Below are 19,473 nucleotides of genomic sequence, written 5' to 3' on the forward strand. Positions count from 1 at the left end.
GGGTCTGAACTCTGTCAGTGTGCCCAAAGAGAATTAGGGTCAGAGAGTGGACTCACAACCAAATTCACAGGAGTCTAAACCTTCCCACAGGACTTCTGAAAGTTGTGCTTGTGATGGTCATGCCCAGAGAGAAGAGGAAAGGAATGTAGGTGTTAGTCTATTTATGTGGGGAAGGATTGGAAACCGTCGTGAGAAGACCAAGTACTCTGAGGCTTCCTGCTGGGTACAAACTGCTTCAGATGATACTTGAGAGCACAAATGAGTCTTTGGCTTTTTCCTTCTGAATACACGACTGAAGATATTAGCCCAGGAATAGTCTGGTTCAGGAGGGGCCACTAGCAGCCCTTCTAGTCACTTCCATCCTGAGTAAGAACACTCTTGGGAGAAGGATGGGCAATCAGGGAGAATGAGGCTGTTGGTGCCATCGCTTACTCCTTTGTCTACTGGTACCTGATACATAAGCCCCTTCTCCCTGTTATTAATAACCCCTGGTGCTAGGAAGATTCCATTCAATTGTCTTTTGTGGGTGGATTAGGGAGAACTGAAATTTCTTCTATCCTTAATTCTTCTGGGAGTCATTCAGAACAAAACATGCCAATTTTTAATGAATATTCTCTTTGATGAAAATGTTCTTATCTGCTGAGAAGCAAAATAAAATGCAGCAGTTTAGCCTTGAAAAGCACTGGGATCCTTGAAGCTTACTTTATTGGATTTTGGCCAGAAATATGAGGCCATCAAAATAGTCTATTGAAATGAACACAGTTTCAGTTATTTACTTAAAACAAATAAAAACTCTTATTTCCAAGTAACACATAAAATGCACACAAGATTATTTCACTGTAAGAACAATTATCAAAACATGAAGACTTCACAATTAATTGAACTCTATAAAAGCTCAGTGATCCCTGATTGTTTGCTGGCTGCCCCCACAGTTATTTTTATGCCAGCTATGTGAATTTGATAAGTCAACTGTTAGTAATAGTTGAATGGCACTTTATAATAAACAGATGAACGGAATGATCAGTGACCCTTAATAAAATAATACGATTATAACCACTGGGAAAAAAAATATCGACAGGTAAGAAGAAATTGGATAAGTGCATTAAAAGTTTCTGTCAGGCTATATGAAAATATTACAATAGGAAACTTTTGGAGAATGTAGCTTTTCTCAACCATGCCTTCTATTTGGGAGTCATCCATTTTCTGCCAGCAAATGTCAGTGGACTAAAACTTTATCAGAGAACATAAGCTTCAACTCTCTGCTGCCAACACCCATTAAAAGTCTATAGTATTAAGTGTAAAAAAGTATTTTTCAACTACAAAGTTAACTTTTAAAAATTACAGTCTAACAGAAAGAGCTTGTATGTATGGAGGATTACGTGAGGGACACTCATTTGTTCATAGTTTTTTTTTTTTTTTTTAAACATGACCGGTAAGGGGATCTTAACACTTGACTTGGTGTTGTCAGCACCACGCTCTCCCAAGTGAGCAAACCGGCCATCCCTATATAGGGATCCGAACCCGTGGCCTTGGTGTTATCAGCACCACGCTCTCCTGAGTGAGCCACGGGCCAGCTCCAAACATAGTTTCTGAGTGCCTATTATATTCCAGGCACAATGCTGGTCCTGAGGATACAGAGATGAGCAAACACAGACAGGTTCCTCATGGAACCTGTTGATTTGTGGGAAGGCAGATACAATGAAATAACTATGTAAGAAATTGTAAAATTACACTTCCGATCAGTTCTATGCAGAAAAGGCGTAGAAAGGGAATTTTACATAGACTCGGAGGTCAGTGAAGGTTTTATTATGGAAGCCACACTTGAAAGATAAGTTTACTTGCACAACTAGGGAGCATTCTAGGCAGAAGAAGGAGGCCCTGTGGGAGAAGTAAGTACAGAATCTGCCTCTCATGTTGGTGCTGTTAACATCATTTATGGGTCAGATCAAAATCACCAGACAACTACTTATTTGTTAGTAGCATAGCCTCCGGGGAGAAGACAAAGACTAATAATTGTCATTAACAGTTATTGACCACTTACTACGAGCCATGAACTTTGTTAGAGGCTTATGGAAATTATCTAATGTAAGCCAGCATCAACCCTGTGAAGTGAACTCAATCATCCTCGGTTTTCAGGTGAAGAAACTGAGACATGAAGCTAAGGCCAAGGCAAGAGAGCTAGGAAGAAACAGAACTTCAAGCCAGCAATTCTGACTTCACAGCCCAAGTACCTAGCCTCATCGCTCGTTTAGGAGACTTCATGAACTCATGACGCACAATGGCATCTTGGGGTCAGGCACAATTCTGAGGAATCAACTTTTACAAAGGACTTTATATGATCTGAGCTTGTACGTGCTAAACCATTCCCTCCCAGCCCAGCTCACCTCCTCCATCTCAGGTAGGTCCTATACACCAGTAGCATACAAGCAATGGTGGGTGGAGAAGATTTTTGACCAGGAGAGACGGGAAAAAGAAGCCAGTTTGCCCAAATTAAGAGATATTTTCCTGAGGAGGAAAATATCTCTTAATATTTCCTGAGGAGGTTCTTGCTGCCTTACGTCCTGTGGTGAGTTCTTGGTGTCTCGGAATGTTGTAATGTCGAGCATGTCCTATAAGCATTGGTAAAGCTCTCAGATGGACCTCCGGGAATGCCCAATACTTTCTCCATAAGGCTATTCCTTCCACGGTATCTAGCAGTACATCAACAGAAAATAAATTGTGGCAACATTTTCTAACCATTATCCATCTTCCAAAGGAGGATGTAAAATATGCTATTGAAAGAGAAACAAAGAAGCACAGAAACTAAAGGAAGAGAAATGCTGTGGACTGATTGAATTGTGTCTCCCAAAGTTAATATATTAGAAGCTTAATTCCCACTGTAACTGTTGAGGGTGAGAAATCCTATTATGGTAATTGAAATGTGAGGACTTGAAGAGGTGATTAGATTGTAGGACCATGCCATAGGAAATGGATTAGGAATGGTGGCCAGGGGTGTGGTTCTGAGGGCTTTAAAAGGAGAGCACATGTGGAACTATCTCTCTGCTCTGCTCCATTTTCTGCCATGTGAGACCCGTGGGTCACTGTCGCCACCACCAAGACCCTCACCAGATGTGTTCCCTGCACTGTGGACTTTCCATCCTCTAAAACTGTAAACGATAACATTCTTTTTCTTTGTAAATCACCCAGTTTCAAGTATTTTGTTATAAGCAACAGAAGCAGACTAATACAAGAAATTAGGCCAACGTGTCCAAGGACTGCAGGCCCAAAGCTGGGTGCCTGCTTTTCTCAATAAATATGATGCTCCATTTTAGCTTCTACTTTATTGCATGTGTTCTTGCTATAAATTTCTTCAAACATCTTGAGTTAGGACACAAATAAATCTATTTAGTAAGTCATATATTGTTAACACAGAAACCTCTTCTTTACTTATTAGACCTGAAAAAAAGATAGACCCCAATATGATAATAGTTGGGGACCTGAATACCCCTCTCTCAGCACTGGACAGATCATCTAGGCAACAAATCAACAAAGAAACACAGGATTTAGACTGCACTTTAGACCTATTGGATCTGGCAGATATCTATAGAACATTTAATCCAACAACTACAGAATATATATTCTTCTCATCAGCACATGGAACATTCTCCAGGAAGACCACATGTTACGTCATAAATCAAGTCTCAACAAATTTTTAAAAATCAAAATCATTTCAAGTATCTTTTCAGACCACATCGAATTAAAACTAAAAATTGAAAACAAATGAAATTCTGGAAACTATACAAATACATGGACATTAAACAACATGCTCCTGAATGACCTATGAGCCCAAGAAGAAATTAAACAGGAAATCAAAAAATTTCTTGAAATTAATGAAAATAAAGACACATTATAGCAAGACCTGTGGGATACTGCAAAAGAAGTACTAAGAGGGAAGTTTATTGCAATAAATGCTTACATCAAAAGAATAGAAACATTTCAAATAAATGACCTAATGCTAAACCTCAAAGAACTACAAAAACAAGAAGAATCCAACCCCAAAATTAGTAGATGGAAAGAAATAATTAAGATCAGAGCAGAACTAAATGAAATAGAGACTCCAAAAAAAGACAAAAGATGAATGAAACAAAAAGTTGGAATTTTGACAAGATAGACAATATAGACAAACCATTAGACAGGCTAACTAGAAAAAGAAGACAGAAGACTCAAATAACAAAAATCAGAAACAAAAAAGGAGACATTACAATCGATACCCCAGAAATATAAAGAATCATTAAGACTATTATGAACAACTATATTCCAACAAATTTGAAAACCTGGAGGACATGGTAAATTTCTCACACATACAAATTACCAAGACTGAACTAAGAAGAAATAGAAAACCTGAGAAGATGAATAACAAGCAACAAGATTAAAGCACTAATCAGCAGCCTCCCAGCAAAGAAAAGCCCAGAACTGGATGGCTTTACTGCTGAATTCTACCAAACCTTTAAAGAGGAATTAATACCAATTCTCTTCAAACTATTTCAAAATATTGAAACAGAGGCCATTCTCCCAAACTCATTCTATGAGGTCAGCATCACCTTGATACCAAAACAAGACAGATACAACAAAAAAAAGAAACCTACAGGCCAATATCTTTGATTGACATAGATGCAAAAATCCTCAATAAAATATTAGCCATCAGAATACAGAAAAACATCAAAAAAATTATACACCATGATCAAGTGGGATTCATTCCAGGGATGGAAGGGTGGTACAATATGCACAAGTCAATAAATGTGATACACCACATCAACAAGACCAAGGACAAAAATCATATGATTATTTCAATAGATGCAGAAAAAGCATTTGACAAAATTCAACATCCTTCATGATAAAGACTCTCAGCAAATTAGGTATAGAAGGAAAGTATCTCAACACAATAAAAGCCATATACAACAAACCCACTGCCCATATCATCCTGAATGGGGAAAGGCTGAAAGTTTTTCCCTTAAGAACAGGAACAAGACAAGGATGCCCACTCTCACCACTCCTATTTAACACAGTATTGGAAGAATTAGCAAGAGCAATCATGCAAGAGAAAGAAATAAAGGGCATCCAGATTGGAAAAGACAAAGTTAAACTGTCCCTGTTTGCAGATGACATGATCCTATATATAAAATAAAAACTGAAGACTACAAAAAAAAAAAAAAAAATTCTTAGAGCCAATAAATGATTTCAGTAAAATTTCAGGATACAAAACCTACACACAAATATCAGTAGTGGTTTTATACTCCAATAACAAACTAGCAGGAAAAGAAATCAAGCCCACTTACAATAGTCACCAAAAGAATAAAATACCTAGGAATAAATTGAACCAAGGAGGTGAAAGAACTCTACAGTGAAAACTATAAATCAGTGCTGAAAGAAATTTAAAAGGACACAAAAAGATGGGAAGATACTCCATGTGCTTGGATTGGAAGAATTAACAAGTCATATTTTCAATTGTGAAAATGTCCATACTACCCAAAGTGATCTACAGTTTCAATGCAATCCCCATCAAAATACCAATGACATTCTTCACAGAAATAGGAAAAACAATCTTAACATTCATATGAAACAACAAAAGACTGCAAATAGCCAAAGCAATCCTGGGCAAAAAATAAAAATTAAAATAAAGCTGGAGGCATAACACTACTGGACTTCAAATTATACTACAAAGCTGTAGTAACCAAAACAGTATAGTACTGGCATAAAAACAGACACTTGGACCAGTGGGACAGAATAGAGAACCCAGAAATCAACTCACATGCTTACAGCCAACTAATCTTTGGCAAAGGCAACAAGAATATACAATGGGAAAAGGACTGCCTCTTCAATAGATGGTGCTGAGAAAACTGGATATCCATAAGTAGAAGAATGAAACTAGACTTGTACCTCTCTTCATATACCAAAATCAACTCAAAGTGGATTAAAGATGTAAATATAAGACCTGAAACTTTAAAACTCCAAAAAGAAAATATAGGAGAAACACTTCAGGAAGTAGAATTGGGCAAAGACTTTATGAAGAAGACCCCCAAAGCACAAGCAACAAAAGAAAAAATAAACAAATAGGATTACATGAACTAAAAAGCTTCTGCACAGCAAAAGAAACATTTAACAGAACAAAAACACAGCCTACAGAATGGGAGAAAATATTTGCAAACTACACATCCAACAAAGGATTAATATCCAGAATATACAAAGAAATCAAACAACTTAGTAAAAAGCAAGTAATCCAATCAAAAAATGGGCAAAGGAGCTGAATAAGCAATTCTCAAAGGAAGATACACAAATGGCCAATGGACACATGAAAAAATGCTCAACATCACTAAGCATCAGGGAAATGCAAATCAAAACCACATTGAGATATCATCTCACCCCAATTAGACTGGCCATTATCAAAAAAACAGAATAACAGATGCTGTTATGGAATATGTAGTGGATTGAATTATGTCCCCCCGAAACTCATTGAAGCTTAAATTGCATCCCCCATGTTTTATGTATTAGAAACTTAGCCCCCACTGTGACTGTTAAGAGGGTGGGAGATCCTATTATGGTAACTGAAAGGTGGAAGCTTGAAGAGGTGATTGGATCGTATGCCTGTGCAGTAGTGAATGGATTAAAAATGGTGGTCAGGGGCATGGATTTGAGGGCTTTAAGAGAAGAGGAAAGTCTACCTTTTGCTCTCTCTGCTTCCACCATCTTGCAATGTGAGACCCCTGGGTCACTGTCACCTCCACCAGATGGACTTTGGACCTCTCAGACTCAAAAACTGTAAGCCATAAATTTTGTTTTCATTGTAAATCATCCAGTTTCAGGTATTTTGTTATAAGCAACAAAAATGGACTAATACAGAACACTACTCTGCCATCAAAAAGAGTGAAATTCTGCCATTCGCAGCAACATGAATGAAATTAGAGAAAACTGTGTTAAGTGAAGTAAGCCAGGCACAGAAAGAGAAATACCATATTTCCTTACTCATAAGTGGGAATTAAAAAATAAATAAGTTGGGCCGAGCCTGTGGCACACTCGGGAGAGTGCGGCGCTGGGAGCTCAGCGACGCTCCCGCAGTGGGTTCGGATCCTATATAGGAGTGGCCGGTGCACTCACTGGCTGAGTACCGGTCACGAAAAAGACAAAATAATAATAATAATAAATAAATAAATAAGTTTAAAAAGTAAGAAAGATAAAACAATCACAATAGTTCACTAAACTTTCAAAAAGAGAGAACAGAACTGAGGCCACCAGAGGTGGGAAAGTTGGAGGGGGGATTAGCAAGAAATTGGTAAAGGACCACAAAGACTGATAAATGATTCTATTGTGTGATGTTGAACATACTTATCCTGATTTAAGTATCACATAATGTACATAGGGATATTCAATGCTGTACCTCAGATATGTACAATCAATTATGTTTCAAAAAAAAAAAGGAAAAAAGTAAACGAAAATTGAGAGATGGTATGTTGGAAAATATAAGTATTATGGGAAAAGTAGAGCAGGATAAGAGAGATTGTGAATGTTGGAGAGGGGGATTGCAATGTTAAATTATTAGAATTTTAATTTTTATTTAGAGTTATTATTTGCATTAGATTAAGATGAAAATAATGAAGTTTAGGTTAAATTGAACTCAAGACTCTGAAAGGCGTCCACTCAGTGAGTGACATGGTTAATGTTTGCTTTGTTTTGGGCCCTGCCGACACCCAACGTGTTGTCACTGAGAATGATACAAATGCAGCCCTGGTGTCTAAATCCTTCACACCATCCTTCACATTACCCTTAAGGAACTAGGGCTTCTTGTGCCAAATCTCCAGGCAGAGAAACTCCGGTACATTGTGTTCCTTAAGGGAAGCAGCAATTCTTTGGGGATTTCAAGTATAGTGTTGGAGAAGCTAATGGGATAGTCTGAGAAGAAAGTTTTCACAACCAGGGTCAGTCAAGCCATGACAAGTTGAATATTGAAATCAATGACTGTAATCAACTGGAACAAGTTGAATGTATAAAAATGCCCTGAATCTAAGATAATATGGGAAAAAAAGATGTTAACATAAAGTATAGTTAAAATACATTTTGCAAGCTGATAGAGTTTGCATGTGTTGTCCCCACCAAAACTCATGTGGAAATTTGATCTCCAATGTGGCAGTGTTGGAAACTGATTAAGTCATGGGGCAGATCCCTCATGAATGGATTAATGCTCTCCTTGGGGGAAGGGGAATTAAAGAGTAAGTTCTCACTCGACTAGTTCCCACGAGAGCTCATTGCTTAAAAAAAAGACCCTGGCTCTCTCTTGCTTCTCTCTCTCTCTCTTGCTTCTCTCTCTCTCTCTTGCTTCTCTCTCTCTCTCTCTCTCTCTTTCTGCCTCTCACCATGTGATCTGCTTGTACTCACCGCTCCCTGCCACCTTCCGCCATGAGTAGAGGCAGCCTGTGGCCCATGCCAGATGCAGCTGTCCCAGAATCGTAAGCCAAATAAACCTCTTTCCTTTACAAATTACTCGGTACCGAGGAGTGGGGTGTTGCTAAACAGATACCTGAAAATGTGGATGCAGCTTTGGAACTGGGTAATGGGCAACGGTTGGAGGAGTTTGGAGGACTTAGAAGAAGAGAAAAAGATGAAGGAAAGTTTGGAATGCCTTAGAGACTTATGTAGTGGTGAGCAGAATGCTGATAGAAATGTGGACAGTAAAGGCCATGCGGACGATGAGGTCTCAGATAGAAATGAGGAACTTATTGGGAGATGGACAAAAGATAACCCTTGCTACACCATAGCAAGGAACTTGGCTGCATTGTGTCCATGCCCTTGGACTTTGTGGAAGGTGGAACTTAAGAGTTGTGAACCAGAGCATTTGGCCAAAGAAATTTCTAAGCAGCAAAGCATTAAGAACGCTGCATGGCTACTTCTAACAGCCTACTCTGAGTTATGGCAGCAAAGGCATAACGTAAAGCCAGAATTTAAAAGGGAAGCAGAACATAAAGATTTGGAAACTTTGCAGCCCAGCCATGCGGTAAAGAAGCGGAGAGCCGGAGAACAATGCAAGGGTGAAGCAGATAAACTGGTTGCTAAAGACATTATCTTGGCGATGAGGCAGCCAGATGCTAATAATCAGGACAATGGAAAAAATGCCCTAAAGGCATTTGAGAAGTCTGGAAGGGTGCCCCACCCATCACAGGCCCTGGGGCCTAGAAGGACTGAGTTATCCTGGAGGAAAGACCTGGGGCACAGCTGTCCTCGGGATCCTGCTCCCTACATTCCAGCTGCTCCGGCTGGAGCGGCCCCAAGTGTGGTTCGCCCAGCAGCTCTGGAGAGTAGAGGCCCAAAACCTCGGTGGCACCCACGCTGTGTTAAGTCTGCAGGCCTGCAGGACGTGAGAGCAGTGGAGGCATGGCAGCCTGGTCCACCCAGATTCCAGGGGATGTATGGAAAAGCCTGGAAGCCCAGGCAGAGACCTGCTGCAGGGGCGGAGCCACCACAGAGGTCATCTACTAGAGCAATGCCAAGCAGGAAAGTGGGGTTGGAGCCCCCACAGAGAACCCCTACCAGGGAAATGTCTAGTAGAGCCAAGGCAGCAGGGCTGCCGCCAGGACCCCAGAACTGTGGCTGCCGCCAGGACCCCAGAACTGCAGGGCCACTGGTAATGTGCAATGCAGGCCTGGAAAAGCCACAGGCACTAGCATGGCCCACTGGGCCTGCCTGATGCTTTGGGGGCCCAGATGCCCCAGTGTGCCCAGGACGCAGGAGTTGGAGTCAAAGAAGATTATTTTGGAGGTTTAAGACATAATGTCTGCCCTGCTGGGTTTCGGACTTGTTTGGGGCCTGTTTTTCCTTTTTTTCTGGCCTATTCCTCCCTTTTGGAATGGGAATGTATGCCCAATGCCTGTTCCACCATTGTATCTTGGCAGTAGATAAATTCGGTTTTGTTTTTACAGGTTCAAAGCTGGAAGGACTTTTGCTTTTGGTCTCAGATGAGATTTTGGACTTTGGACTTTTAAGTTGGTGCTGGAGCAAGCTAAGACTTTTGGGACTGTTGGGATAGAATGATTGTATTTTGTATGTGAAATTGACATGAGTTTTGGGGGGCCAGGGGCGGAATGATGGAGTTTGGATGTGTTGTCCCCTCCAAAACTCATGTGGAAATTTGATCTCCAATGTGGCAGTAGTGGAAACTGATTGAGTGTGGGGACAGATCCCTCATGAATGGATTAATGCTCTTCCTGGGGGAGGGGAGATTAATGAGTGAGTTCTCGCTCTATTAGTTCCCGCGAGAGCTCTTTGCTTAAAAAGACCGTGGCACCTTCTCTCTCTCTCTTAGTTTCTCTCTTGTTTCCTCTCGCCATGTGATCTGCTTGTACCCGCTGGCTGCCTGCCACTTTCCGCCATAAGTAGAAGCAGCCTGAGGCCCGTTCCAGATGCAGCTGTCCCAGAATCGTAAGCCAAATAAACCTCTTTTCCTTATAAATTACCCAGTCTCAGGTATTTCTGTCATAGCAACACAAAACGGACTAAAACACAAGTAGAGGTAAATTATCAATATATGTTTACAAATATTTGGAAATACTACTTATTGATTAAGACAAATCATGGGAAGTCCACCTTAAAGCTCTGGTCATGACTTGAGTAAATAATCACAAATTATAACCGTATAAGGCAGCACTGTGCAGTAGAAATAAAATGAAAGTCACATATGTAAGAAACAAGTAAAATTAATTTTAATAATATATTTTTTAATCTAATATATCCAAAATATAATTTCAACATGTGACCAATATAAAAAAATTATTAATGAGATTTTTTTTCTATTCTTTTTCTCATACTAAGACTTCAGAATCTGGTGTGTGTTTTACATTTGTAGTTCATCTCAATTTGCACTAGCCATACTTTAAGGGTTCAATAGCCATATGTGGCCACAGCCTACCACATTGGACAACTCAACCATAAGGCCTCAAAAATTAGTTGCTTGGCTGAAAATTAACTATGAAAAAAATCAGTGTTTATTATGGTAACAAATTTCCCATATATCCAGTTGTGAAGAAAGGTAAGTTGCACCTAAAGGTGTGGTCTTCATAGGAAATCATACAAGTATCTGTTTATAGTGATAGCCAACATTTACTTAGCACTTTCTATGTGCCAGGCTCCGTATCATGAGCTTCACAAGGGTTGTCTCATTTACCTTATTTCTTACAACACCTCATAATGTAAAAATAATGTCTGACATTTATATAACACAGTCCTAAACATTTTGCATATATTAATGCATTTGATCCTCAGGCAACCCCACGATGTCATTTCTACTATTTTTTTCAATTTTAAAGCTCTGAGACATGGTTCTGGTCAAAATGGTGGAATAGCATCGCTCTCTCCCATGAATCAACCAATTTACAACTATAAAAATGTAGCAACAGCCAAGCTGGGGCCACTGGAGCTCAGGGGAAGAGGAGGAGAGACCTACGGAGTTCATGAAGGGGGAGAAGCCACATGAGAGAAAGAAAAAATTGCTCGGAGCATTTTGGGCCACAGCCACTTTAAGACTGGAACTGCTGAGTGCATGGAGCAGGAGCCAGCAGACGCCACAGCTGTGCCCTCTTAGATGGAGCCTCTTGAAAGCAGCAGGGGAGAAGAGGGTCTTGGTGGCCCACAGGACAGTAAGACCACTAATAGGGTTCCTGTGGACCCATGCAGGAGCGAGGAGCCAGAACAGCTGAAAATGGCGAGCCATTCAGAGGCCTGTGAGTCATCACAAGGGACTGGCACAGGGCCCATCCCATGGGAGGTGTTTGGAGCACGGACAGTGGGAAAGACAGGCCCACCAGGGGAACACTGGGGTACAGCAAGGACAGCCGATCCGCCTTCTAATCACCACAGGACCACTCAGAGGAGACTGGTCCGGAATGCAGAATTTCATGGGGTGGAGTTTGATGAAAAGATTCAGGCCAAGATCAGAGTTTCTTTTTTTTTTTTTTTTTGTCGTTTTTTCGTGACCGGCACTCAGCCAGTGAGTGCACCGGTCAGTCCTATATAGGATCTGAACCCGCGGCGGGAGCGTCGCCGCGCTGCCAGCGCAGCACTCTACCAACTGCGCCATGGGCTCGGCCCAAGATCAGAGTTTCTACACAACCCAGGTACACCTGGTCTTCCAGAGCCAGAAGTACCTATCAAGTCAACCATTAAACCCTGAGCTGCACAAAAAGTCTTCCCTAGGGAAACAGCAGCAAAGCAGCAATTTAGCTCAACTACACAGCTCAAGTACTGGTTCCCACAAGAAATTCCCCCATTTTAGAAGTAAGCAAAGGACAAGAAATTAGTTCCAGCCTAGGCATACCACCAGTGCCTCAGGCCCACCAGGGGATCTGAGGTATGGAGCCAGGGACCAGACCCCACTCCCACATCCAGGCACAGGGCTAGTGCCTTGGGCCCCACCCAGGGGTCTGGGGCATGGATCCAAGGACTGGGACCCCACCCACAACCAGGCACACCACCAGCACATTGGGGCCCCAACAGAAACATCACCTCCATATGGGTGACCCACCATAGCCACCACAGTAACCTTGGCTGCCGTGAAAGTGGCTAGATGTCACAACCACCACACAGATGGTCCTCCAGCCACTGGAGTGCATTGACACAAGGAGAGTCACCAGCAGAGACCAAAGAAAAGGATAGGATGTCTCTTTCCACAAAGACCATGCCAGATTGACAGAAGAAGCAGCTGCTCTATGATAATATTGGGGGACCTGAACACACCTCTCAGCATTGGACAGATCATCTAGGCAACAAATTAACAGAGTAACCATTACTCTTTCAGAGGGAGAGAAGAAATCTAGAGTTATCAGTGATGGGAGGGGGGACAGAGAGGGGAATAGGGAGAGATTAGACAAGGGGCATAAAGAATAAGTATAATTTGTAACAATATACATACTAGTAATATTGATTTTTTTTTTTTTTAAGATGACCAGTAAGGGGATCTTGACCCTTGGCTTGGTGTTGTCAGCACCATGCTCAGCCAGTGAGCTAACTGGCCATCCGTATATAGGATCCAAACCCATGGCCCTATTGTTATCAGCACCACACTCTCCTGAGTGAGCCATGGGCTGGCCCTTACTAGTAATACTAATTTGATCAACATATGTCAACATCAAATCCCAAATATATGTATAATCAATTATGATTCAATAAAAAATAATAATACATACATAAATAAATAATAATAAAAAGAAAGCCTTTAGCTCACCAAGTAAATAAATAAATAAATAAATAAATAAAGCTCTGAGAAACAAAAAGTTTAAGAACCTTACCTAGCAAGTGCAGAGCCAGAATCTGTGTACATATATTTTAAAAGTATACAGTTTATTCTTTTTCTTCTCTTAGAAAGAGAACGGTCGATTTCTTGTACATTGTTTGAAAAATAAAAGAAGTTATGACTGTACAGTACTTGTTAAATTTTGTCTCCACGAATAAGATAAAGCAATCCTATCAAGAAGCACTAAACTCTTCTTGACTCTGAAAGGGCTTGTGAAGCAAACCGATGAGAGAAAAGCTGTCTTTTCTGATGTGATAGCCTTGGGGAGATGGGCCAGAGGGTTGCTGAGCCTGCTCTAATGTACAGAACCAGGCAAAGAATATCTCATAAATGTTAAATCTTAGGCTTTTCAACTTTATCTGGACGGGAGTCCAGTACTATTAAGGCATGTCTCAAAAAAGTCTCTAATTTCATGTCTATGGCCAGTCATGACCCTTTTAAAGACATCCTGAATTATAAGAATAGGTGATGGGTACCATTTCCTTCTATAGAAAAACATTTTAAAAACTTTTTAGTTTTATATAAAAATCTATCTTAAAATTAATATGGAATCTCAAGGAACCCTGAATAGTCGAAACAATCTTGAAAAAGAAGCACAAAGTTGTAGGTCTCACACTTCCTGATTTCAAAACTTATCATGTTTCATACCCATTGTAGATAAAATTTTTTAAAAAACTCATCACAGGGCCGAGCCCGTGGCGCACTCGGTAGCGTGCTGCGCTGGCAGCGCGGCGACGCTCCCGCCGCGGGTTCGGATCCTATATAGGAATGGCCGGTGCACTCACTGGCTGAGTGCCGGTCACGAAAAAGACAAAAAAAAAAAAAAAAAACTCATCACAAAGCTCAGGTAATTAAGACAGTGTGGTACTGACATAAAGACAGACATACAGACTAATGAAATAGAAATAGAGCCCAGAAATAAACCCTGCCATATTTTATCAAATGATTTTTGACAAGGGTGCCAAATTTATTCAATAGGGAAAGAACAGCCTTTTCAACAAATGGTGCTGGAAAAACTGGATATCTACATGCAAAAAATGAAGTTAAACTCTCACCTTATGCCATACACGATAATTAACTCAAGTACCTAAAATAATTCATCAAAGACCTAAACATAAGAACTAAAACTATAAAAGTTTTAGAAGAAAACATAGGAGAAAACCTTCACAACATTGGATTTGGCAATGATTTCTTGAATATAACATCAAAAGCACAGGCAACAAAAGTAAAAATAGATGAATTAGATTACATTGAAATTTAAAACTGTGCATTAAAGGACAAAACAGAGTGAAAAGGCAATGAGGGGGGAAAAGGCAATAGGAGAAAATATTTATAAATTATGTATCTGATAAGAGATTAATATCCAGAATATATAGAGAATTTCTACAACTCACCACCAACAGCAAAACAAACTACCCATTAAACGAGAGGGCTTATTGGGCCAGCCCCGTGGCTCACTCAGGAGGGTGCAGCGCTGGGAGCGCGAGGCCACAGGTTCGGATCCTAAATAGGAATGGCCGGTGCACTCGCTGGCTGAGCGTGGTGTGGACCACACCGTGCCGAGGATTGCGATCTCCGTATCGGTAAAAAAAAAAAAAAAAAAAAAAAAGCTACACTTATGTGAGGTACTCAGAGTAGTCAAATTTATAGACACAGAAAGAAGAATAGAGATTGTCAAGGACTGGGAGGAATGGAAATAGGGAATTGTTTAATGGGCACAGAATTTCACTATTGCAAGTTAAAATGAGTTTTAAAGGTTGGTTGCACAATGTGTATCTATTTAACACTACTAAACTGTATGCTTAAAAAAGGCCAAGACAGTAAATTTTTTGTTATGTATATTTTATCAAAATTAAAAAAAAAAAAAACTTTTTAGTTTGGAATAATTTCAAACTTACAGAAGATTTGCAAGAATAGTAGGAAGAATCCCAAAGAACCTCCACTCAGAAATCTTTTATCATATTTGCCTCCTTATTGTCTCTCTAAATGTATATATATGTAAATTTCTCTGAATCGTTGGAGAGTAAGTTGCAGACATGATGCCTCATTACCCCTTAAGACTTTAGTATCTATTTCCTAAAAATAACTGATGTTTGAGTGGGGGAGGGGGGCCAATATCAGTCTTCAAGCCACCTCCTCTCACCAGGTTCTCGACTCCACCAGAGGAAAGAGTTCAAGAGCAGAGTAACCGTAGAAAGTGAGAACAGGTTTAATATAATGAATAAGAGATACATATTTCACAGAGAGTGCAGCCTAGCTCCAGAGACTTAGCAGGGCTCACATCAAGTTTAATACAAAAGCAAGAAACACACACTTAAAGTTCAGTACAGCGTGCAGGCTGGCTCAAGAGAGTGAGCAGCCGCTTGCTGAAAGTAAGTTTGATACAAAAGAAAGCATACACGCTTCAGCCTGCAAAATGTGGGTTGGCCCCAGGAAAGTAAGCAACAACTTGCTGAAAGTAAGTGTGATACAAAAAGAAAAAAATACATATTCCACAGGCAGAGTGTGGGCTGGCTGCAAGAGAGTGAGCAACAACCCAGCCTAATGCTGGAATTCGGCTTTTATAGTTACACTGTCCAATGAGTATTCAATTAAGGAGTGGTTCCTTGTTGGGTAACATGGTCTTGCACGTGCTCAGTTGGTCTTTTTTTTGGAGTGTGTTCATTGGTCAAATCCCATCACATGCACCAGATATATTCAAGAACATTCTGTGCTCTTTAGCACCCCTAATAGAAAGTCATTCAGCTACCAGGGTTATATAACTCTTCTCTACTGAGCATGCCCAGCCACTGGATTTACATAAGCCAGCCCCCTGAGTCCCATTTTCCCCCCATTGGTGCCGATAATGTGTCCAACTAGCAATAGTCACTTTCCTCTAGGGAAGGGCCTAGAAGAGGGGCCTGAATCCTTGGGGAATGGCTTGAAACCTAGAGGTGTGTCCTGTAACTGAGCCCAGGGAAACTGAGCACCTCCTGTCTCATAACCAGTCTTCTACAAAACCACTATACAATCATCAGAATTAGGAAATTAATGTTGTTATAATGCTATTATCTAACCATCTATTGCTCAGACCCTACTTAAAATTTGCTGATTGCAGGGAGCTGGCCAGTTAGATCAGCTAGTTAGAGCTTGGAGTTGTAACAACAGATCCCTGTGCTGGCCAGCACACACACAAAAAGAAAGCTGATTGTTTTTAAAATGTCCTTTCTAGGTACTGGATACCATCCAGTTGCCAAGTATCTTTAATTGGGAACTACTCCTTAGTAGTTTTCTTGCCCTTTGTAACCTTGACATTCCTAAAGAAAATATAGGCTAGTTACTTTATAGAATGCCTCCAGTTTGGTTTATCCAACGTCTCCTCATGATTAGATTCAGAGTACACATTTTTGACAGAAATATCACAGAAGGGAATTGTGTTCTCAGTGCATCAATCAGAAGGTATGCAAAACAAATTTGTAGTAATCTTGGTGATTTAAGATGATGTCTGCCTGGTTTCTCCAATAATTATTAGTAAATAAGCAATTAATATTGTCTTAGTCAATTTGGGGTGCTATAACAAAAGATCATAAACTGGGTGGCTTATAAACAACAGAAATTTATTTCTTACAGTTCTGGAGGCTGAGAAGTCCGAGATCAAAGTGCTAAGCAGATTCAGTGTTTGGTGAGGGCCTACTTCCTGGTTCATGAACAGCTGTCTTTTCACTGTGTCCTCAGTTGAAAGAAAGGCAAATAGCTCTCTGGGGTCTCTTTTATAAGAGCACTAATCCTATTCATGAGGGCTCTTCCCTTACGACCTAATCACTTCCCAAAGGCCTCACTTCCAAATATTCCCACATTGGGGGTGAGGATTTCAACATTTGAATTTTGGGGGAATATAAACATTCAGTCTATATCAAACACTTTGGGGGCAGGGGGGATTCTTTAAGAATCACTTGTTCCTCGTCAAACTTACACCCAGTAGTTTCAGCATCCATTGATGATTCTTGCCTGAACTAATTATTACTATAATAGCTGCCAACTAGTGATAGAAGTCTGTTACTTCTTCTACATTTATGTTAGAATTCTACTGTAGAGTAGAACTTTCCTTTATCCCCTTTTAATTTATTTTTTGTTTATGTTAGTATGAACTTAAGGATTCCTAATTTATTCAATAAGTTATAATTCCTCAGTATCATAATTTATTTTGATGACTAAATTGTCCCCAGTTTGGGGCTGGCCATTTAGCTCACTTGGGAGAGCGTGGCACTAGTAACACCAAGGTCAAGGGTTCAGATACCCTTACTGGCCAGCCGCCAAAACAAAACAAAACAAGCAGTCCCTAATTTGGCCAGTGGGAATCATTTTACACTGGCTCCTGTGGTTTTTTGACATTTTTCCATCTGTATTAGCTTCCCGTGGCTGCTGTAACAAAGTACCACAAACTTAGTGGCTTAAAACAACAGCAATTCTCATAGTTCTGGAGGCCAGAAGTCCGAAATCAGTTTCACTGGGCCCAAATCAAGGAGTTGGCAGAGCCATGAGGAGAATCTGTTCTTTACCTCTTCCAGCTTCTGGTGGCTACTGGTTTTCCTTGGCTTGTGGTCACATCACTCCTATCTCTGCCTCTTGTTTTCTCTTCTGTATAATCTTCCTTACAAAGACACTTGTACTTGCACATCTCTCTTACAAACACACTAATGACTGTGATTATCCACTTGGATAATCCAGGATAATTTCCCCATCTCAAGATCCTTAACCATATCTGCAAAGATTCTTTTTTCCGTATATGATAACATTTACAGATTCCAAAGATTAGAGTTTGGTATCTTTAGGGGCCATTATTCAGCTTACTACATCATCATTCTTAGAGTACTTTCTTTCTTTCTGAACCAGTAAGATTTTTCACTGTTGCAGTCATGGAATCAGCCATTTCTCCAAGAAGCTTTGGTTCCTTTTTAGTGAAGAATGATATTTGGAAATCAAGATGTAGGTGTTAGGTGTGTGCTCATTGTTATTGGTGTGTCATTCTTACAGGTCCTTTCAATAAGACTAGGAAATAGGACATCAACAAGGAAAAATGTCTGGATATACATACACACAAATGTACATATTATGTGCATTCTTAAGTGTTGTGGTGAAGTTGGCTCACGTGGGCTTGCAAAAAGCAGATTGTTAAATATTCAGGAATTCTGTGAGTGGCTGTTAAACTGATGCTAGTTCAAAATCAGCCATGCTGGGAGTATTTACACCATGGAAATCAGCAAAGTCTACAAATCAGTGTTTTTTTAAAATCAGAAAGCCACTTTACCAGCACACTGCTACATATATATCACACATATATACAACTACCCTTCTCTCTCTCTTTATATATAATGCACAGTATTATTCACACACACACCACAGGCTCACACCTCTAACTCTAATTCTAGTCCAACATCACAAGGTTTGTCCTAGTCTTCCCCTTTCCATACTTCTTTTTCAAGAGTGGGAAACCTGGCTCCCATTATTCTCAATATGGGAATTATCTCTAATTATTTGCTCAATCTCCTGACCACATGGTCCATCTTCCTGGCCCATCCCAACTGACCCTGACCAAGAAAGCTGCCTCCTTTGCCTGACCTTGCCAGTCCTGATGGCCATTTATTTTGCCCTGGACCTATTAGTCCTGATCTTGTTAGCCCCTACCTCAGCCCCAGCCCTGCCAGTCTAGATGACCAAAGTTGTTTCTTTGGTCGGGAATCTACCAATCTAAACTCACTAGACAAATCTTTTTTTTTTTAAAGATGACCGGTAAGGGGATCTTAACCCTTGACTTGGTGTTGTCAGCACCACGCTCTCCGAAATGAACGAACCGGCCATTCCTATATAGGGATCTGAACCCGTGGCCTTGGTGTTATCAGCTCAACACACTCTGAGCCATGGGCCAGCCCCCTCGCTAGGCAAATCTTGACCCTAGTCCCACATTTCCTTCTTTGTCTACTCTTCCTATTAAAAATGCATATTTCCTCACTGTTTTTAAGTGCATGGTGTTGAGTGGTCAGTTTGATTTATTCACATTGATTCACATAGGTGGGTTAAATAAGGTTGCCAGATGAGATACAGGATGCCCAGTTAAGTTTGGATCTGGGACATAGTTACACTAAAAAATAATTTATTTATCTGAACTGCACATTTAACTCGGTGTC

This window comes from Cynocephalus volans, chromosome 8 (genome assembly GCF_027409185.1).
Source record: "Cynocephalus volans isolate mCynVol1 chromosome 8, mCynVol1.pri, whole genome shotgun sequence".
NCBI classification, from domain to species: Eukaryota; Metazoa; Chordata; class Mammalia; order Dermoptera; family Cynocephalidae; genus Cynocephalus; species Cynocephalus volans.